This window comes from Ambystoma mexicanum, chromosome 2q (assembly GCF_040938575.1).
Source record: "Ambystoma mexicanum isolate Mex_15411 chromosome 2q, UKY_AmexF1_1, whole genome shotgun sequence".
NCBI lineage: Eukaryota > Metazoa > Chordata > Amphibia > Caudata > Ambystomatidae > Ambystoma > Ambystoma mexicanum.
In genome coordinates this window covers 126,702,476-126,723,084 of record NC_090924.1, presented here as the reverse complement: position 1 = coordinate 126,723,084, position 20,609 = coordinate 126,702,476, and the positions used below count along the sequence as shown (strand labels likewise).

General features: G+C 47.4%; 13 non-coding genes across 13 annotated transcripts; all 13 read right to left on the bottom strand.

Moving 5' to 3' along the window:
- Window positions 1-1,614: 1,614 nt before the first annotated feature.
- Window positions 1,615-1,686, bottom strand: TRNAP-UGG (transfer RNA proline (anticodon UGG)). The gene has a single exon. It is a non-coding gene; the product is annotated as a tRNA-Pro (tRNA).
- Window positions 1,687-2,997: 1,311 nt separating this feature from the next.
- TRNAV-CAC (transfer RNA valine (anticodon CAC)) lies at window positions 2,998-3,070 on the bottom strand. Its single transcript has one exon. It is a non-coding gene; the product is annotated as a tRNA-Val (tRNA).
- A 420-nt stretch (window positions 3,071-3,490) lies between these two features.
- Window positions 3,491-3,562, bottom strand: TRNAP-UGG (transfer RNA proline (anticodon UGG)). The gene has a single exon. It is a non-coding gene; the product is annotated as a tRNA-Pro (tRNA).
- Window positions 3,563-4,877: 1,315 nt separating this feature from the next.
- TRNAV-CAC (transfer RNA valine (anticodon CAC)) lies at window positions 4,878-4,950 on the bottom strand. Its single transcript has one exon. It is a non-coding gene; the product is annotated as a tRNA-Val (tRNA).
- A 2,287-nt stretch (window positions 4,951-7,237) lies between these two features.
- Window positions 7,238-7,309, bottom strand: TRNAP-UGG (transfer RNA proline (anticodon UGG)). The gene has a single exon. It is a non-coding gene; the product is annotated as a tRNA-Pro (tRNA).
- Window positions 7,310-9,117: 1,808 nt separating this feature from the next.
- TRNAP-UGG (transfer RNA proline (anticodon UGG)) lies at window positions 9,118-9,189 on the bottom strand. Its single transcript has one exon. It is a non-coding gene; the product is annotated as a tRNA-Pro (tRNA).
- A 1,315-nt stretch (window positions 9,190-10,504) lies between these two features.
- TRNAV-CAC (transfer RNA valine (anticodon CAC)) lies at window positions 10,505-10,577 on the bottom strand. Its single transcript has one exon. It is a non-coding gene; the product is annotated as a tRNA-Val (tRNA).
- Window positions 10,578-12,381: 1,804 nt separating this feature from the next.
- TRNAV-CAC (transfer RNA valine (anticodon CAC)) lies at window positions 12,382-12,454 on the bottom strand. The gene has a single exon. It is a non-coding gene; the product is annotated as a tRNA-Val (tRNA).
- Window positions 12,455-12,874: 420 nt separating this feature from the next.
- TRNAP-UGG (transfer RNA proline (anticodon UGG)) lies at window positions 12,875-12,946 on the bottom strand. Its single transcript has one exon. It is a non-coding gene; the product is annotated as a tRNA-Pro (tRNA).
- A 1,804-nt stretch (window positions 12,947-14,750) lies between these two features.
- On the bottom strand, window positions 14,751-14,822 carry TRNAP-UGG (transfer RNA proline (anticodon UGG)). The gene has a single exon. It is a non-coding gene; the product is annotated as a tRNA-Pro (tRNA).
- Window positions 14,823-16,125: 1,303 nt separating this feature from the next.
- Window positions 16,126-16,198, bottom strand: TRNAV-CAC (transfer RNA valine (anticodon CAC)). The gene has a single exon. It is a non-coding gene; the product is annotated as a tRNA-Val (tRNA).
- Window positions 16,199-17,999: 1,801 nt separating this feature from the next.
- On the bottom strand, window positions 18,000-18,072 carry TRNAV-CAC (transfer RNA valine (anticodon CAC)). The gene has a single exon. It is a non-coding gene; the product is annotated as a tRNA-Val (tRNA).
- Window positions 18,073-20,359: 2,287 nt separating this feature from the next.
- TRNAP-UGG (transfer RNA proline (anticodon UGG)) lies at window positions 20,360-20,431 on the bottom strand. The gene has a single exon. It is a non-coding gene; the product is annotated as a tRNA-Pro (tRNA).
- Between the last annotated feature and the right edge of the window lie 178 nt (window positions 20,432-20,609).

Below are 20,609 nucleotides of genomic sequence, written 5' to 3'. Positions count from 1 at the left end.
CATTGACATCAGGGTGGAAGGTGCTTGCGATACACTGTTCCTTCCTTCCTTCCTTCCTTCCTTTATTCCTCTTATGCTGTTTATGTAATAAGAGGGGACGATACACAGAAGAGAGAAAGTGGCCCAACACACTAGACTAGCAGTCTTCTGATCAATCTGCAGCTGGCAAGGTGGGGGAGAGCCTTTATTTTGCACCTGCTGGGATCTGCATTGGCAGAAGCTCTGAGGGCTGGGCCTTTCCTTTTGCCTGTAAAAACAAAAAGCAGCCCTCCTCCCTCCAGCCCTGAGAGCATGGGCGTGACACTGGAAAAAGCAGCATCTCCCCTTTGGTAAAGATGACCATTGCACAGCTGCTCACTCAGAGCTCGATCGTGCTCGATCAGGCGAGATATATTTAGGTCACCAGCAAAGTCTGTTCTCTTTTCTTGCGTAGGGTGAGCATTCACAGAGCCCAGCTTCGTTGACAAGAGTGCAAAAGGTGTATACTAAAAGCTTTCTGCTTTACTTGAGCGCCATGGCCGTTATTATATTTTGGCTGCTCCAAGCAATCTCTGTCCAGCCGATGCAAATTTCCAGCTCAAATTTTCCCAGCACTCAAAAAGTCCCTCCTCCCTCCAGCTCTGCTTTCAGGAAGTTCAGCAGAAGCAGTCCAACTTCTGTTCCCACTTCAGAGGAAAAGCTTTCTCGGGCCAGAGAAAGCCAGGGAATCACTGTACCGGCAAGTGCATTTCTTACAACTGGTAATCCCTCAGAACACAGAAATGAAGAAGCTGTATATGAAAATGTATTATTTCTTTGGTACACTAACCTATGTAACTAATATGGACCATTTCAGAGGACGGAGCGGACCCAACTGTGATCCCAGAGACCCAAATACCCAGCAGTAGGGAAAATAAATCCTCTCTGTGCTCTGCAACATTACATACACAAAATGCAAGCGCGTGCATTTTTTTATTGGCCCCATATACAGAATACATGTGAGGATGCTTGCCTTCCCAGTGTATTTCTCAAGCTCTTGAGAGCATATGCTATTTCCATGAGAACGCAAATAAGTTCATACTTTACATTTGTGTGTGACAAAAGGGGAAAAAAACTATTTTGTGTAAAATGCCAGCAGAGAGTGTTTCTGCCCGGTCTCGAACCGGGGACCTTTCGCGTGTGAGGCGACCGTGATAACCACTACACTACAGAAACAGCTGCTTGCTCACCTTTGTAGGGACTGGGAGAACAGGTGCAAAGGGCAGTGCAAGTGGACCTGCTTAAAGACTAATCAAATGCCTTGCGCCTGAAGCTCACACAATCCAGCCTAAAACATACGTCCTATCAAGCATGCGCACATATACAAGTATGCCAGCTGAGGGCCTATGCAGCGTACAGAGGGAAGGACATATTTCCACTTTGAGATCGGACGGCCAAAACTCACAAGCAAATCAAGGAATGTTACTGAGAGCTAACAGAGAACACAAAGTGCTTGTCGCAAGGACATGGCACGCAAAGAGGTTCAGGAAGTGAATTGTTCATCGACTACTGCTTACCGAGAAAACCAGAGAGTCTGTCCAATGAAAATAACATTGAAAAAACAAAAAAAAGGAGCTCAAGTTAACCACCGTGATTGGGCTCGTCCGGGATTTGAACCCGGGACCTCTCGCACCCAAAGCGAGAATCATACCCCTAGACCAACGAGCCACGGTCCTTTGAGCATTTGACGGAATTGTCCTCAGCGTTTGCACCCCCCTTAGGATTCGAGGCCAAGAATGCCTTTTCCTGAAGTTTGTTCCTGCCGCTGAAAGCCTTGTCGGTGTATGAGCCAAATGAATGCCCCAGTCGGCACGCTCTGACTGTCTTCACAGGTCTCCTCCTCATCCCGAAGGTTGGTGGCCCATTGACATCAGGGTGGAAGGTGCTTGCGATACACTGTTCCTTCCTTCCTTCCTTCCTTTATTCCTCTTATGCTGTTTATGTAATAAGAGGGGACGATACACAGAAGAGAGAAAGTGGCCCAACACACTAGACTAGCAGTCTTCTGATCAATCTGCAGCTGGCAAGGTGGGGGAGAGCCTTTATTTTGCACCTGCTGGGATCTGCATTGGCAGAAGCTCTGAGGGCTGGGCCTTTCCTTTTGCCTGTAAAAACAAAAAGCAGCCCTCCTCCCTCCAGCCCTGAGAGCATGGGCGTGACACTGGAAAAAGCAGCATCTCCCCTTTGGTAAAGATGACCATTGCACAGCTGCTCACTCAGAGCTCGATCGTGCTCGATCAGGCGAGATATATTTAGGTCACCAGCAAAGTCTGTTCTCTTTTCTTGCGTAGGGTGAGCATTCACAGAGCCCAGCTTCGTTGACAAGAGTGCAAAAGGTGTATACTAAAAGCTTTCTGCTTTACTTGAGCGCCATGGCCGTTATTATATTTTGGCTGCTCCAAGCAATCTCTGTCCAGCCGATGCAAATTTCCAGCTCAAATTTTCCCAGCACTCAAAAAGTCCCTCCTCCCGCCAGCTCTGCTTTCAGGAAGTTCAGCAGAAGCAGTCCAACTTCTGTTCCCACTTCAGAGGAAAAGCTTTCTCGGGCCAGAGAAAGCCAGGGAATCACTGTACCGGCAAGTGCATTTCTTACAACTGGTAATCCCTCAGAACACAGAAATGAAGAAGCTGTATATGAAAATGTATTATTTCTTTGGTACACTAACCTATGTAACTAATATGGACCATTTCAGAGGACGGAGCGGACCCAACTGTGATCCCAGAGACCCAAATACCCAGCAGTAGGGAAAATAAATCCTCTCTGTGCTCTGCAACATTACATACACAAAATGCAAGCGCGTGCATTTTTTTATTGGCCCCATATACAGAATACATGTGAGGATGCTTGCCTTCCCAGTGTATTTCTCAAGCTCTTGAGAGCATATGCTATTTCCATGAGAACGCAAATAAGTTCATACTTTACATTTGTGTGTGACAAAAGGGGAAAAAAACTATTTTGTGTAAAATGCCAGCAGAGAGTGTTTCTGCCTGGTCTCGAACCGGGGACCTTTCGCGTGTGAGGCGAACGTGATAACCACTACACTACAGAAACTGCTGCTTGCTCACCTTTGTAGGGACTGGGAGAACAGGTGCAAAGGGCAGTGCAAGTGGACCTGCTTAAAGACTAATCAAATGCCTTGCGCCTGAAGCTCACACAATCCAGCCTAAAACATACGTCCTATCAAGCATGCGCACATATACAAGTATGCCAGCTGAGGGCCTATGCAGCGTACAGAGGGAAGGACATATTTCCACTTTGAGATCGGACGGCCAAAACTCACAAGCAAATCAAGGAATGTTACTGAGAGCTAACAGAGAACACAAAGTGCTTGTCGCAAGGACATGGCACGCAAAGAGGTTCAGGAAGTGAATTGTTCATCGACTACTGCTTACCGAGAAAACCAGAGAGTCTGTCCAATGAAAATAACATTGAAAAAACAAAAAAAAGGAGCTCAAGTTAACCACCTTGATTGGGCTCGTCCGGGATTTGAACCCGGGACCTCTCGCACCCAAAGTGAGAATCATACCCCTAGACCAACGAGCCACGGTCCTTTGAGCATTTGACGGAATTGTCCTCAGCGTTTGCACCCCCCTTAGGATTCGAGGCCAAGAATGCCTTTTCCTGAAGTTTGTTCCTGCCGCTGAAAGCCTTGTCGGTGTATGAGCCAAATGAATGCCCCAGTCGGCACGCTCTGACTGTCTTCACAGGTCTCCTCCTCATCCCGAAGGTTGGTGGCCCATTGACATCAGGGTGGAAGGTGCTTGCGATACACTGTTCCTTCCTTCCTTCCTTCCTTCCTTTATTCCTCTTATGCTGTTTATGTAATAAGAGGGGACGATACACAGAAGAGAGAAAGTGGCCCAACACACTAGACTAGCAGTCTTCTGATCAATCTGCAGCTGGCAAGGTGGGGGAGAGCCTTTATTTTGCACCTGCTGGGATCTGCATTGGCAGAAGCTCTGAGGGCTGGGCCTTTCCTTTTGCCTGTAAAAACAAAAAGCAGCCCTCCTCCCTCCAGCCCTGAGAGCATGGGCGTGACACTGGAAAAAGCAGCATCTCCCCTTTGGTAAAGATGACCATTGCACAGCTGCTCACTCAGAGCTCGATCGTGCTCGATCAGGCGAGATATATTTAGGTCACCAGCAAAGTCTGTTCTCTTTTCTTGCGTAGGGTGAGCATTCACAGAGCCCAGCTTCGTTGACAAGAGTGCAAAAGGTGTATACTAAAAGCTTTCTGCTTTACTTGAGCGCCATGGCCGTTATTATATTTTGGCTGCTCCAAGCAATCTCTGTCCAGCCGATGCAAATTTCCAGCTCAAATTTTCCCAGCACTCAAAAAGTCCCTCCTCCCGCCAGCTCTGCTTTCAGGAAGTTCAGCAGAAGCAGTCCAACTTCTGTTCCCACTTCAGAGGAAAAGCTTTCTCGGGCCAGAGAAAGCCAGGGAATCACTGTACCGGCAAGTGCATTTCTTACAACTGGTAATCCCTCAGAACACAGAAATGAAGAAGCTGTATATGAAAATGTATTATTTCTTTGGTACACTAACCTATGTAACTAATATGGACCATTTCAGAGGACGGAGCGGACCCAACTGTGATCCCAGAGACCCAAATACCCAGCAGTAGGGAAAATAAATCCTCTCTGTGCTCTGCAACATTACATACACAAAATGCAAGCGCGTGCATTTTTTTATTGGCCCCATATACAGAATACATGTGAGGATGCTTGCCTTCCCAGTGTATTTCTCAAGCTCTTGAGAGCATATGCTATTTCCATGGGAACGCAAATAAGTTCATACTTTACATTTGTGTGTGACAAAAGGGGAAAAAAACTATTTTGTGTAAAATGCCAGCAGAGAGTGTTTCTGCCCGGTCTCGAACCGGGGACCTTTCGCGTGTGAGGCGAACGTGATAACCACTACACTACAGAAACAGCTGCTTGCTCACCTTTGTAGGGACTGGGAGAACAGGTGCAAAGGGCAGTGCAAGTGGACCTGCTTAAAGACTAATCAAATGCCTTGCGCCTGAAGCTCACACAATCCAGCCTAAAACATACGTCCTATCAAGCATGCGCACATATACAAGTATGCCAGCTGAGGGCCTATGCAGCGTACAGAGGGAAGGACATATTTCCACTTTGAGATCGGACGGCCAAAACTCACAAGCAAATCAAGGAATGTTACTGAGAGCTAACAGAGAACACAAAGTGCTTGTCGCAAGGACATGGCACGCAAAGAGGTTCAGGAAGTGAATTGTTCATCGACTACTGCTTACCGAGAAAACCAGAGAGTCTGTCCAATGAAAATAACATTGAAAAAACAAAAAAAAGGAGCTCAAGTTAACCACCTTGATTGGGCTCGTCCGGGATCTCTCGCACCCAAAGCGAGAATCATACCCCTAGACCAACGAGCCACGGTCCTTTGAGCATTTGACGGAATTGTCCTCAGCGTTTGCACCCCCCTTAGGATTCGAGGCCAAGAATGCCTATTCCTGAAGTTTGTTCCTGCCGCTGAAAGCCTTGTCGGTGTATGAGCCAAATGAATGCCCCAGTCGGCACGCTCTGACTGTCTTCACAGGTCTCCTCCTCATCCCGAAGGTTGGTGGCCCATTGACATCAGGGTGGAAGGTGCTTGCGATACACTGTTCCTTCCTTCCTTCCTTCCTTCCTTTATTCCTCTTATGCTGTTTATGTAATAAGAGGGGACGATACACAGAAGAGAGAAAGTGGCCCAACACACTAGACTAGCAGTCTTCTGATCAATCTGCAGCTGGCAAGGTGGGGGAGAGCCTTTATTTTGCACCTGCTGGGATCTGCATTGGCAGAAGCTCTGAGGGCTGGGCCTTTCCTTTTGCCTGTAAAAACAAAAAGCAGCCCTCCTCCCTCCAGCCCTGAGAGCATGGGCGTGACACTGGAAAAAGCAGCATCTCCCCTTTGGTAAAGATGACCATTGCACAGCTGCTCACTCAGAGCTCGATCGTGCTCGATCAGGCGAGATATATTTAGGTCACCAGCAAAGTCTGTTCTCTTTTCTTGCGTAGGGTGAGCATTCACAGAGCCCAGCTTCGTTGACAAGAGTGCAAAAGGTGTATACTAAAAGCTTTCTGCTTTACTTGAGCGCCATGGCCGTTATTATATTTTGGCTGCTCCAAGCAATCTCTGTCCAGCCGATGCAAATTTCCAGCTCAAATTTTCCCAGCACTCAAAAAGTCCCTCCTCCCTCCAGCTCTGCTTTCAGGAAGTTCAGCAGAAGCAGTCCAACTTCTGTTCCCACTTCAGAGGAAAAGCTTTCTCGGGCCAGAGAAAGCCAGGGAATCACTGTACCGGCAAGTGCATTTCTTACAACTGGTAATCCCTCAGAACACAGAAATGAAGAAGCTGTATATGAAAATGTATTATTTCTTTGGTACACTAACCTATGTAACTAATATGGACCATTTCAGAGGACGGAGCGGACCCAACTGTGATCCCAGAGACCCAAATACCCAGCAGTAGGGAAAATAAATCCTCTCTGTGCTCTGCAACATTACATACACAAAATGCAAGCGCGTGCATTTTTTTATTGGCCCCATATACAGAATACATGTGAGGATGCTTGCCTTCCCAGTGTATTTCTCAAGCTCTTGAGAGCATATGCTATTTCCATGAGAACGCAAATAAGTTCATACTTTACATTTGTGTGTGACAAAAGGGGAAAAAAACTATTTTGTGTAAAATGCCAGCAGAGAGTGTTTCTGCCCGGTCTCGAACCGGGGACCTTTCGCGTGTGAGGCGACCGTGATAACCACTACACTACAGAAACAGCTGCTTGCTCACCTTTGTAGGGACTGGGAGAACAGGTGCAAAGGGCAGTGCAAGTGGACCTGCTTAAAGACTAATCAAATGCCTTGCGCCTGAAGCTCACACAATCCAGCCTAAAACATACGTCCTATCAAGCATGCGCACATATACAAGTATGCCAGCTGAGGGCCTATGCAGCGTACAGAGGGAAGGACATATTTCCACTTTGAGATCGGACGGCCAAAACTCACAAGCAAATCAAGGAATGTTACTGAGAGCTAACAGAGAACACAAAGTGCTTGTCGCAAGGACATGGCACGCAAAGAGGTTCAGGAAGTGAATTGTTCATCGACTACTGCTTACCGAGAAAACCAGAGAGTCTGTCCAATGAAAATAACATTGAAAAAACAAAAAAAAGGAGCTCAAGTTAACCACCTTGATTGGGCTCGTCCGGGATTTGAACCCGGGACCTCTCGCACCCAAAGCGAGAATCATACCCCTAGACCAACGAGCCACGGTCCTTTGAGCATTTGACGGAATTGTCCTCAGCGTTTGCACCCCCCTTAGGATTCGAGGCCAAGAATGCCTATTCCTGAAGTTTGTTCCTGCCGCTGAAAGCCTTGTCGGTGTATGAGCCAAATGAATGCCCCAGTCGGCACGCTCTGAGTGTCTTCACAGGTCTCCTCCTCATCCCGAAGGTTGGTGGCCCATTGACATCAGGGTGGAAGGTGCTTGCGATACACTGTTCCTTCCTTCCTTCCTTCCTTCCTTTATTCCTCTTATGCTGTTTATGTAATAAGAGGGGACGATACACAGAAGAGAGAAAGTGGCCCAACACACTAGACTAGCAGTCTTCTGATCAATCTGCAGCTGGCAAGGTGGGGGAGAGCCTTGATTTTGCACCTGCTGGGATCTGCATTGGCAGAAGCTCTGAGGGCTGGGCCTTTCCTTTTGCCTGTAAAAACAAAAAGCAGCCCTCCTCCCTCCAGCCCTGAGAGCATGGGCGTGACACTGGAAAAAGCAGCATCTCCCCTTTGGTAAAGATGACCATTGCACAGCTGCTCACTCAGAGCTCGATCGTGCTCGATCAGGCGAGATATATTTAGGTCACCAGCAAAGTCTGTTCTCTTTTCTTGCGTAGGGTGAGCATTCACAGAGCCCAGCTTCGTTGACAAGAGTGCAAAAGGTGTATACTAAAAGCTTTCTGCTTTACTTGAGCGCCATGGCCGTTATTATATTTTGGCTGCTCCAAGCAATCTCTGTCCAGCCGATGCAAATTTCCAGCTCAAATTTTCCCAGCACTCAAAAAGTCCCTCCTCCCTCCAGCTCTGCTTTCAGGAAGTTCAGCAGAAGCAGTCCAACTTCTGTTCCCACTTCAGAGGAAAAGCTTTCTCGGGCCAGAGAAAGCCAGGGAATCACTGTACCGGCAAGTGCATTTCTTACAACTGGTAATCCCTCAGAACACAGAAATGAAGAAGCTGTATATGAAAATGTATTATTTCTTTGGTACACTAACCTATGTAACTAATATGGACCATTTCAGAGGACGGAGCGGACCCAACTGTGATCCCAGAGACCCAAATACCCAGCAGTAGGGAAAATAAATCCTCTCTGTGCTCTGCAACATTATATACACAAAATGCAAGCGCGTGCATTTTTTTATTGGCCCCATATACAGAATACATGTGAGGATGCTTGCCTTCCCAGTGTATTTCTCAAGCTCTTGAGAGCATATGCTATTTCCATGAGAACGCAAATAAGTTCATACTTTACATTTGTGTGTGACAAAAGGGGAAAAAAACTATTTTGTGTAAAATGCCAGCAGAGAGTGTTTCTGCCCGGTCTCGAACCGGGGACCTTTCGCGTGTGAGGCGACCGTGATAACCACTACACTACAGAAACAGCTGCTTGCTCACCTTTGTAGGGACTGGGAGAACAGGTGCAAAGGGCAGTGCAAGTGGACCTGCTTAAAGACTAATCAAATGCCTTGCGCCTGAAGCTCACACAATCCAGCCTAAAACATACGTCCTATCAAGCATGCGCACATATACAAGTATGCCAGCTGAGGGCCTATGCAGCGTACAGAGGGAAGGACATATTTCCACTTTGAGATCGGACGGCCAAAACTCACAAGCAAATCAAGGAATGTTACTGAGAGCTAACAGAGAACACAAAGTGCTTGTCGCAAGGACATGGCACGCAAAGAGGTTCAGGAAGTGAATTGTTCATCGACTACTGCTTACCGAGAAAACCAGAGAGTCTGTCCAATGAAAATAACATTGAAAAAACAAAAAAAAGGAGCTCAAGTTAACCACCTTGATTGGGCTCGTCCGGGATTTGAACCCGGGACTTCTCGCACCCAAAGCGAGAATCATACCCCTAGACCAACGAGCCACGGTCCTTTGAGCATTTGACGGAATTGTCCTCAGCGTTTGCACCCCCCTTAGGATTCGAGGCCAAGAATGCCTTTTCCTGAAGTTTGTTCCTGCCGCTGAAAGCCTTGTCGGTGTATGAGCCAAATGAATGCCCCAGTCGGCACGCTCTGACTGTCTTCACAGGTCTCCTCCTCATCCCGAAGGTTGGTGGCCCATTGACATCAGGGTGGAAGGTGCTTGCGATACACTGTTCCTTCCTTCCTTCCTTCCTTCCTTTATTCCTCTTATGCTGTTTATGTAATAAGAGGGGACGATACACAGAAGAGAGAAAGTGGCCCAACACACTAGACTAGCAGTCTTCTGATCAATCTGCAGCTGGCAAGGTGGGGGAGAGCCTTTATTTTGCACCTGCTGGGATCTGCATTGGCAGAAGCTCTGAGGGCTGGGCCTTTCCTTTTGCCTGTAAAAACAAAAAGCAGCCCTCCTCCCTCCAGCCCTGAGAGCATGGGCGTGACACTGGAAAAAGCAGCATCTCCCCTTTGGTAAAGATGACCATTGCACAGCTGCTCACTCAGAGCTCGATCGTGCTCGATCAGGCGAGATATATTTAGGTCACCAGCAAAGTCTGTTCTCTTTTCTTGCGTAGGGTGAGCATTCACAGAGCCCAGCTTCGTTGACAAGAGTGCAAAAGGTGTATATTAAAAGCTTTCTGCTTTACTTGAGCGCCATGGCCGTTATTATATTTTGGCTGCTCCAAGCAATCTCTGTCCTGCCGATGCAAATTTCCAGCTCAAATTTTCCCAGCACTCAAAAAGTCCCTCCTCCCGCCAGCTCTGCTTTCAGGAAGTTCAGCAGAAGCAGTCCAACTTCTGTTCCCACTTCAGAGGAAAAGCTTTCTCGGGCCAGAGAAAGCCAGGGAATCACTGTACCGGCAAGTGCATTTCTTACAACTGGTAATCCCTCAGAACACAGAAATGAAGAAGCTGTATATGAAAATGTATTATTTCTTTGGTACACTAACCTATGTAACTAATATGGACCATTTCAGAGGACGGAGCGGACCCAACTGTGATCCCAGAGACCCAAATACCCAGCAGTAGGGAAAATAAATCCTCTCTGTGCTCTGCAACATTACATACACAAAATGCAAGCGCGTGCATTTTTTTATTGGCCCCATATACAGAATACATGTGAGGATGCTTGCCTTCCCAGTGTATTTCTCAAGCTCTTGAGAGCATATGCTATTTCCATGAGAACGCAAATAAGTTCATACTTTACATTTGTGTGTGACAAAAGGGGAAAAAAACTATTTTGTGTAAAATGCCAGCAGAGAGTGTTTCTGCCCGGTCTCGAACCGGGGACCTTTCGCGTGTGAGGCGAACGTGATAACCACTACACTACAGAAACAGCTGCTTGCTCACCTTTGTAGGGACTGGGAGAACAGGTGCAAAGGGCAGTGCAAGTGGACCTGCTTAAAGACTAATCAAATGCCTTGCGCCTGAAGCTCACACAATCCAGCCTAAAACATACGTCCTATCAAGCATGCGCACATATACAAGTATGCCAGCTGAGGGCCTATGCAGCGTACAGAGGGAAGGACATATTTCCACTTTGAGATCGGACGGCCAAAACTCACAAGCAAATCAAGGAATGTTACTGAGAGCTAACAGAGAACACAAAGTGCTTGTCGCAAGGACATGGCACGCAAAGAGGTTCAGGAAGTGAATTGTTCATCGACTACTGCTTACCGAGAAAACCAGAGAGTCTGTCCAATGAAAATAACATTGAAAAAACAAAAAAAGGAGCTCAAGTTAACCACCTTGATTGGGCTCGTCCGGAACCCGGGACCTCTCGCACCCAAAGCGAGAATCATACCCCTAGACCAACGAGCCACGGTCCTTTGAGCATTTGACGGAATTGTCCTCAGCGTTTGCACCCCCCTTAGGATTCGAGGCCAAGAATGCCTTTTCCTGAAGTTTGTTCCTGCCGCTGAAAGCCTTGTCGGTGTATGAGCCAAATGAATGCCCCAGTCGGCACGCTCTGACTGTCTTCACAGGTCTCCTCCTCATCCCGAAGGTTGGTGGCCCATTGACATCAGGGTGGAAGGTGCTTGCGATACACTGTTCCTTCCTTCCTTCCTTCCTTCCTTCCTTTATTCCTCTTATGCTGTTTATGTAATAAGAGGGGACGATACACAGAAGAGAGAAAGTGGCCCAACACACTAGACTAGCAGTCTTCTGATCAATCTGCAGCTGGCAAGGTGGGGGAGAGCCTTTATTTTGCACCTGCTGGGATCTGCATTGGCAGAAGCTCTGAGGGCTGGGCCTTTCCTTTTGCCTGTAAAAACAAAAAGCAGCCCTCCTCCCTCCAGCCCTGAGAGCATGGGCGTGACACTGGAAAAAGCAGCATCTCCCCTTTGGTAAAGATGACCATTGCACAGCTGCTCACTCAGAGCTCGATCGTGCTCGATCAGGCGAGATATATTTAGGTCACCAGCAAAGTCTGTTCTCTTTTCTTGCGTAGGGTGAGCATTCACAGAGCCCAGCTTCGTTGACAAGAGTGCAAAAGGTGTATACTAAAAGCTTTCTGCTTTACTTGAGCGCCATGGCCGTTATTATATTTTGGCTGCTCCAAGCAATCTCTGTCCAGCCGATGCAAATTTCCAGCTCAAATTTTCCCAGCACTCAAAAAGTCCCTCCTCCCGCCAGCTCTGCTTTCAGGAAGTTCAGCAGAAGCAGTCCAACTTCTGTTCCCACTTCAGAGGAAAAGCTTTCTCGGGCCAGAGAAAGCCAGGGAATCACTGTACCGGCAAGTGCATTTCTTACAACTGGTAATCCCTCAGAACACAGAAATGAAGAAGCTGTATATGAAAATGTATTATTTCTTTGGTACACTAACCTATGTAACTAATATGGACCATTTCAGAGGACGGAGCGGACCCAACTGTGATCCCAGAGACCCAAATACCCAGCAGTAGGGAAAATAAATCCTCTCTGTGCTCTGCAACATTACATACACAAAATGCAAGCGCGTGCATTTTTTTATTGGCCCCATATACAGAATACATGTGAGGATGCTTGCCTTCCCAGTGTATTTCTCAAGCTCTTGAGAGCATATGCTATTTCCATGGGAACGCAAATAAGTTCATACTTTACATTTGTGTGTGACAAAAGGGGAAAAAAACTATTTTGTGTAAAATGCCAGCAGAGAGTGTTTCTGCCCGGTCTCGAACCGGGGACCTTTCGCGTGTGAGGCGAACGTGATAACCACTACACTACAGAAACAGCTGCTTGCTCACCTTTGTAGGGACTGGGAGAACAGGTGCAAAGGGCAGTGCAAGTGGACCTGCTTAAAGACTAATCAAATGCCTTGCGCCTGAAGCTCACACAATCCAGCCTAAAACATACGTCCTATCAAGCATGCGCACATATACAAGTATGCCAGCTGAGGGCCTATGCAGCGTACAGAGGGAAGGACATATTTCCACTTTGAGATCGGACGGCCAAAACTCACAAGCAAATCAAGGAATGTTACTGAGAGCTAACAGAGAACACAAAGTGCTTGTCGCAAGGACATGGCACGCAAAGAGGTTCAGGAAGTGAATTGTTCATCGACTACTGCTTACCGAGAAAACCAGAGAGTCTGTCCAATGAAAATAACATTGAAAAAACAAAAAAAAGGAGCTCAAGTTAACCACCTTGATTGGGCTCGTCCGGGATTTGAACCCGGGACCTCTCGCACCCAAAGCGAGAATCATACCCCTAGACCAACGAGCCACGGTCCTTTGAGCATTTGACGGAATTGTCCTCAGCGTTTGCACCCCCCTTAGGATTCGAGGCCAAGAATGCCTATTCCTGAAGTTTGTTCCTGCCGCTGAAAGCCTTGTCGGTGTATGAGCCAAATGAATGCCCCAGTCGGCACGCTCTGACTGTCTTCACAGGTCTCCTCCTCATCCCGAAGGTTGGTGGCCCATTGACATCAGGGTGGAAGGTGCTTGCGATACACTGTTCCTTCCTTCCTTCCTTCCTTTATTCCTCTTATGCTGTTTATGTAATAAGAGGGGACGATACACAGAAGAGAGAAAGTGGCCCAACACACTAGACTAGCAGTCTTCTGATCAATCTGCAGCTGGCAAGGTGGGGGAGAGCCTTTATTTTGCACCTGCTGGGATCTGCATTGGCAGAAGCTCTGAGGGCTGGGCCTTTCCTTTTGCCTGTAAAAACAAAAAGCAGCCCTCCTCCCTCCAGCCCTGAGAGCATGGGCGTGACACTGGAAAAAGCAGCATCTCCCCTTTGGTAAAGATGACCATTGCACAGCTGCTCACTCAGAGCTCGATCGTGCTCGATCAGGCGAGATATATTTAGGTCACCAGCAAAGTCTGTTCTCTTTTCTTGCGTAGGGTGAGCATTCACAGAGCCCAGCTTCGTTGACAAGAGTGCAAAAGGTGTATACTAAAAGCTTTCTGCTTTACTTGAGCGCCATGGCCGTTATTATATTTTGGCTGCTCCAAGCAATCTCTGTCCAGCCGATGCAAATTTCCAGCTCAAATTTTCCCAGCACTCAAAAAGTCCCTCCTCCCTCCAGCTCTGCTTTCAGGAAGTTCAGCAGAAGCAGTCCAACTTCTGTTCCCACTTCAGAGGAAAAGCTTTCTCGGGCCAGAGAAAGCCAGGGAATCACTGTACCGGCAAGTGCATTTCTTACAACTGGTAATCCCTCAGAACACAGAAATGAAGAAGCTGTATATGAAAATGTATTATTTCTTTGGTACACTAACCTATGTAACTAATATGGACCATTTCAGAGGACGGAGCGGACCCAACTGTGATCCCAGAGACCCAAATACCCAGCAGTAGGGAAAATAAATCCTCTCTGTGCTCTGCAACATTACATACACAAAATGCAAGCGCGTGCATTTTTTTATTGGCCCCATATACAGAATACATGTGAGGATGCTTGCCTTCCCAGTGTATTTCTCAAGCTCTTGAGAGCATATGCTATTTCCATGAGAACGCAAATAAGTTCATACTTTACATTTGTGTGTGACAAAAGGGGAAAAAAACTATTTTGTGTAAAATGCCAGCAGAGAGTGTTTCTGCCCGGTCTCGAACCGGGGACCTTTCGCGTGTGAGGCGACCGTGATAACCACTACACTACAGAAACAGCTGCTTGCTCACCTTTGTAGGGACTGGGAGAACAGGTGCAAAGGGCAGTGCAAGTGGACCTGCTTAAAGACTAATCAAATGCCTTGCGCCTGAAGCTCACACAATCCAGCCTAAAACATACGTCCTATCAAGCATGCGCACATATACAAGTATGCCAGCTGAGGGCCTATGCAGCGTACAGAGGGAAGGACATATTTCCACTTTGAGATCGGACGGCCAAAACTCACAAGCAAATCAAGGAATGTTACTGAGAGCTAACAGAGAACACAAAGTGCTTGTCGCAAGGACATGGCACGCAAAGAGGTTCAGGAAGTGAATTGTTCATCGACTACTGCTTACCGAGAAAACCAGAGAGTCTGTCCAATGAAAATAACATTGAAAAAACAAAAAAAAGGAGCTCAAGTTAACCACCTTGATTGGGCTCGTCCGGGATTTGAACCCGGGACTTCTCGCACCCAAAGCGAGAATCATACCCCTAGACCAACGAGCCACGGTCCTTTGAGCATTTGACGGAATTGTCCTCAGCGTTTGCACCCCCCTTAGGATTCGAGGCCAAGAATGCCTTTTCCTGAAGTTTGTTCCTGCCGCTGAAAGCCTTGTCGGTGTATGAGCCAAATGAATGCCCCAGTCGGCACGCTCTGACTGTCTTCACAGGTCTCCTCCTCATCCCGAAGGTTGGTGGCCCATTGACATCAGGGTGGAAGGTGCTTGCGATACACTGTTCCTTCCTTCCTTTATTCCTCTTATGCTGTTTATGTAATAAGAGGGGACGATACACAGAAGAGAGAAAGTGGCCCAACACACTAGACTAGCAGTCTTCTGATCAATCTGCAGCTGGCAAGGTGGGGGAGAGCCTTTATTTTGCACCTGCTGGGATCTGCATTGGCAGAAGCTCTGAGGGCTGGGCCTTTCCTTTTGCCTGTAAAAACAAAAAGCAGCCCTCCTCCCTCCAGCCCTGAGAGCATGGGCGTGACACTGGAAAAAGCAGCATCTCCCCTTTGGTAAAGATGACCATTGCACAGCTGCTCACTCAGAGCTCGATCGTGCTCGATCAGGCGAGATATATTTAGGTCACCAGCAAAGTCTGTTCTCTTTTCTTGCGTAGGGTGAGCATTCACAGAGCCCAGCTTCGTTGACAAGAGTGCAAAAGGTGTATACTAAAAGCTTTCTGCTTTACTTGAGCGCCATGGCCGTTATTATATTTTGGCTGCTCCAAGCAATCTCTGTCCAGCCGATGCAAATTTCCAGCTCAAATTTTCCCAGCACTCAAAAAGTCCCTCCTCCCGCCAGCTCTGCTTTCAGGAAGTTCAGCAGAAGCAGTCCAACTTCTGTTCCCACTTCAGAGGAAAAGCTTTCTCGGGCCAGAGAAAGCCAGGGAATCACTGTACCGGCAAGTGCATTTCTTACAACTGGTAATCCCTCAGAACACAGAAATGAAGACGCTGTATATGAAAATGTATTATTTCTTTGGTACACTAACCTATGTAACTAATATGGACCATTTCAGAGGACGGAGCGGACCCAACTGTGATCCCAGAGACCCAAATACCCAGCAGTAGGGAAAATAAATCCTCTCTGTGCTCTGCAACATTACATACACAAAATGCAAGCGCGTGCATTTTTTTATTGGCCCCATATACAGAATACATGTGAGGATGCTTGCCTTCCCAGTGTATTTCTCAAGCTCTTGAGAGCATATGCTATTTCCATGAGAACGCAAATAAGTTCATACTTTACATTTGTGTGTGACAAAAGGGGAAAAAAACTATTTTGTGTAAAATGCCAGCAGAGAGTGTTTCTGCCCGGTCTCGAACCGGGGACCTTTCGCGTGTGAGGCGAACGTGATAACCACTACACTACAGAAACAGCTGCTTGCTCACCTTTGTAGGGACTGGGAGAACAGGTGCAAAGGGCAGTGCAAGTGGACCTGCTTAAAGACTAATCAAATGCCTTGCGCCTGAAGCTCACACAATCCAGCCTAAAACATACGTCCTATCAAGCATGCGCACATATACAAGTATGCCAGCTGAGGGCCTATGCAGCGTACAGAGGGAAGGACATATTTCCACTTTGAGATCGGACGGCCAAAACTCACAAGCAAATCAAGGAATGTTACTGAGAGCTAACAGAGAACACAAAGTGCTTGTCGCAAGGACATGGCACGCAAAGAGGTTCAGGAAGTGAATTGTTCATCGACTACTGCTTACCGAGAAAACCAGAGAGTCTGTCCAATGAAAATAACATTGAAAAAACAAAAAAAAGGAGCTCAAGTTAACCACCTTGATTGGGCTCGTCCGGAACCCGGGACCTCTCGCACCCAAAGCGAGAATCATACCCCTAGACCAACGAGCCACGGTCCTTTGAGCATTTGACGGAATTGTCCTCAGCGTTTGCACCCCCCTTAGGATTCGAGGCCAAGAATGCCTTTTCCTGAAGTTTGTTCCTGCCGCTGAAAGCCTTGTCGGTGTATGAGCCAAATGAATGCCCCAGTCGGCACGCTCTGACTGTCTTCACAGGTCTCCTCCTCATCCCGAAGGTTGGTGGCCCATTGACATCAGGGTGGAAGGTGCTTGCGATACACTGTTCCTTCCTTCCTTCCTTCCTTCCTTTATTCCTCTTATGCTGTTTATGTAATAAGAGGGGACGATACACAGAAGAGAGAAAGTGGCCCAACACACTAGACTAGCAGTCTTCTGATCAATCTGCAGCTGGCAAGGTGGGGGAGAGCCTTTATTTTGCACCTGCTGGGATCTGCATTGGCAGAAGCTCTGAGGGCTGGGCCTTTCCTTTTGCCTGTAAAAACAAAAAGCAGCCCTCCTCCCTCCAGCCCTGAGAGCATGGGCGTGACACTGGAAAAAGCAGCATCTCCCCTTTGGTAAAGATGACCATTGCACAGCTGCTCACTCAGAGCTCGATCGTGCTCGATCAGGCGAGATATATTTAGGTCACCAGCAAAGTCTGTTCTCTTTTCTTGCGTAGGGTGAGCATTCACAGAGCCCAGCTTCGTTGACAAGAGTGCAAAAGGTGTATATTAAAAGCTTTCTGCTTTACTTGAGCGCCATGGCCGTTATTATATTTTGGCTGCTCCAAGCAATCTCTGTCCAGCCGATGCAAATTTCCAGCTCAAATTTTCCCAGCACTCAAAAAGTCCCTCCTCCCGCCAGCTCTGCTTTCAGGAAGTTCAGCAGAAGCAGTCCAACTTCTGTTCCCACTTCAGAGGAAAAGCTTTCTCGGGCCAGAGAAAGCCAGGGAATCACTGTACCGGCAAGTGCATTTCTTACAACTGGTAATCCCTCAGAACACAGAAATGAAGAAGCTGTATATGAAAATGTATTATTTCTTTGGTACACTAACCTATGTAACTAATATGGACCATTTCAGAGGACGGAGCGGACCCAACTGTGATCCCAGAGACCCAAATACCCAGCAGTAGGGAAAATAAATCCTCTCTGTGCTCTGCAACATTACATACACAAAATGCAAGCGCGTGCATTTTTTTATTGGCCCCATATACAGAATACATGTGAGGATGCTTGCCTTCCCAGTGTATTTCTCAAGCTCTTGAGAGCATATGCTATTTCCATGGGAACGCAAATAAGTTCATACTTTACATTTGTGTGTGACAAAAGGGGAAAAAAACTATTTTGTGTAAAATGCCAGCAGAGAGTGTTTCTGCCCGGTCTCGAACCGGGGACCTTTCGCGTGTGAGGCGAACGTGATAACCACTACACTACAGAAACAGCTGCTTGCTCACCTTTGTAGGGACTGGGAGAACAGGTGCAAAGGGCAGTGCAAGTGGACCTGCTTAAAGACTAATCAAATGCCTTGCGCCTGAAGCTCACACAATCCAGCCTAAAACATACGTCCTATCAAGCATGCGCACATATACAAGTATGCCAGCTGAGGGCCTATGCAGCGTACAGAGGGAAGGACATATTTCCACTTTGAGATCGGACGGCCAAAACTCACAAGCAAATCAAGGAATGTTACTGAGAGCTAACAGAGAACACAAAGTGCTTGTCGCAAGGACATGGCACGCAAAGAGGTTCAGGAAGTGAATTGTTCATCGACTACTGCTTACCGAGAAAACCAGAGAGTCTGTCCAATGAAAATAACATTGAAAAAACAAAAAAAAGGAGCTCAAGTTAACCACCTTGATTGGGCTCGTCCGGGATCTCTCGCACCCAAAGCGAGAATCATACCCCTAGACCAACGAGCCACGGTCCTTTGAGCATTTGACGGAATTGTCCTCAGCGTTTGCACCCCCCTTAGGATTCGAGGCCAAGAATGCCTATTCCTGAAGTTTGTTCCTGCCGCTGAAAGCCTTGTCGGTGTATGAGCCAAATGAATGCCCCAGTCGGCACGCTCTGACTGTCTTCACAGGTCTCCTCCTCATCCCGAAGGTTGGTGGCCCATTGACATCAGGGTGGAAGGTGCTTGCGATACACTGTTCCTTCCTTCCTTCCTTCCTTCCTTTATTCCTCTTATGCTGTTTATGTAATAAGAGGGGACGATACACAGAAGAGAGAAAGTGGCCCAACACACTAGACTAGCAGTCTTCTGATCAATCTGCAGCTGGCAAGGTGGGGGAGAGCCTTTATTTTGCACCTGCTGGGATCTGCATTGGCAGAAGCTCTGAGGGCTGGGCCTTTCCTTTTGCCTGTAAAAACAAAAAGCAGCCCTCCTCCCTCCAGCCCTGAGAGCATGGGCGTGACACTGGAAAAAGCAGCATCTCCCCTTTGGTAAAGATGACCATTGCACAGCTGCTCACTCAGAGCTCGATCGTGCTCGATCAGGCGAGATATATTTAGGTCACCAGCAAAGTCTGTTCTCTTTTCTTGCGTAGGGTGAGCATTCACAGAGCCCAGCTTCGTTGACAAGAGTGCAAAAGGTGTATACTAAAAGCTTTCTGCTTTACTTGAGCGCCATGGCCGTTATTATATTTTGGCTGCTCCAAGCAATCTCTGTCCAGCCGATGCAAATTTCCAGCTCAAATTTTCCCAGCACTCAAAAAGTCCCTCCTCCCTCCAGCTCTGCTTTCAGGAAGTTCAGCAGAAGCAGTCCAACTTCTGTTCCCACTTCAGAGGAAAAGCTTTCTCGGGCCAGAGAAAGCCAGGGAATCACTGTACCGGCAAGTGCATTTCTTACAACTGGTAATCCCTCAGAACACAGAAATGAAGAAGCTGTATATGAAAATGTATTATTTCTTTGGTACACTAACCTATGTAACTAATATGGACCATTTCAGAGGACGGAGCGGACCCAACTGTGATCCCAGAGACCCAAATACCCAGCAGTAGGGAAAATAAATCCTCTCTGTGCTCTGCAACATTACATACACAAAATGCAAGCGCGTGCATTTTTTTATTGGCCCCATATACAGAATACATGTGAGGATGCTTGCCTTCCCAGTGTATTTCTCAAGCTCTTGAGAGCATATGCTATTTCCATGAGAACGCAAATAAGTTCATACTTTACATTTGTGTGTGACAAAAGGGGAAAAAAACTATTTTGTGTAAAATGCCAGCAGAGAGTGTTTCTGCCCGGTCTCGAACCGGGGACCTTTCGCGTGTGAGGCGACCGTGATAACCACTACACTACAGAAACAGCTGCTTGCTCACCTTTGTAGGGACTGGGAGAACAGGTGCAAAGGGCAGTGCAAGTGGACCTGCTTAAAGACTAATCAAATGCCTTGCGCCTGAAGCTCACACAATCCAGCCTAAAACATACGTCCTATCAAGCATGCGCACATATACAAGTATGCCAGCTGAGGGCCTATGCAGCGTACAGAGGGAAGGACATATTTCCACTTTGAGATCGGACGGCCAAAACTCACAAGCAAATCAAGGAATGTTACTGAGAGCTAACAGAGAACACAAAGTGCTTGTCGCAAGGACATGGCACGCAAAGAGGTTCAGGAAGTGAATTGTTCATCGACTACTGCTTACCGAGAAAACCAGAGAGTCTGTCCAATGAAAATAACATTGAAAAAACAAAAAAAAGGAGCTCAAGTTAACCACCTTGATTGGGCTCGTCCGGGATTTGAACCCGGGACCTCTCGCACCCAAAGCGAGAATCATACCCCTAGACCAACGAGCCACGGTCCTTTGAGCATTTGACGGAATTGTCCTCAGCGTTTGCACCCCCCTTAGGATTCGAGGCCAAGAATGCCTATTCCTGAAGTTTGTTCCTGCCGCTGAAAGCCTTGTCGGTGTATGAGCCAAATGAATGCCCCAGTCGGCACGCTCTGACTGTCTTCACAGGTCTCCTCCTCATC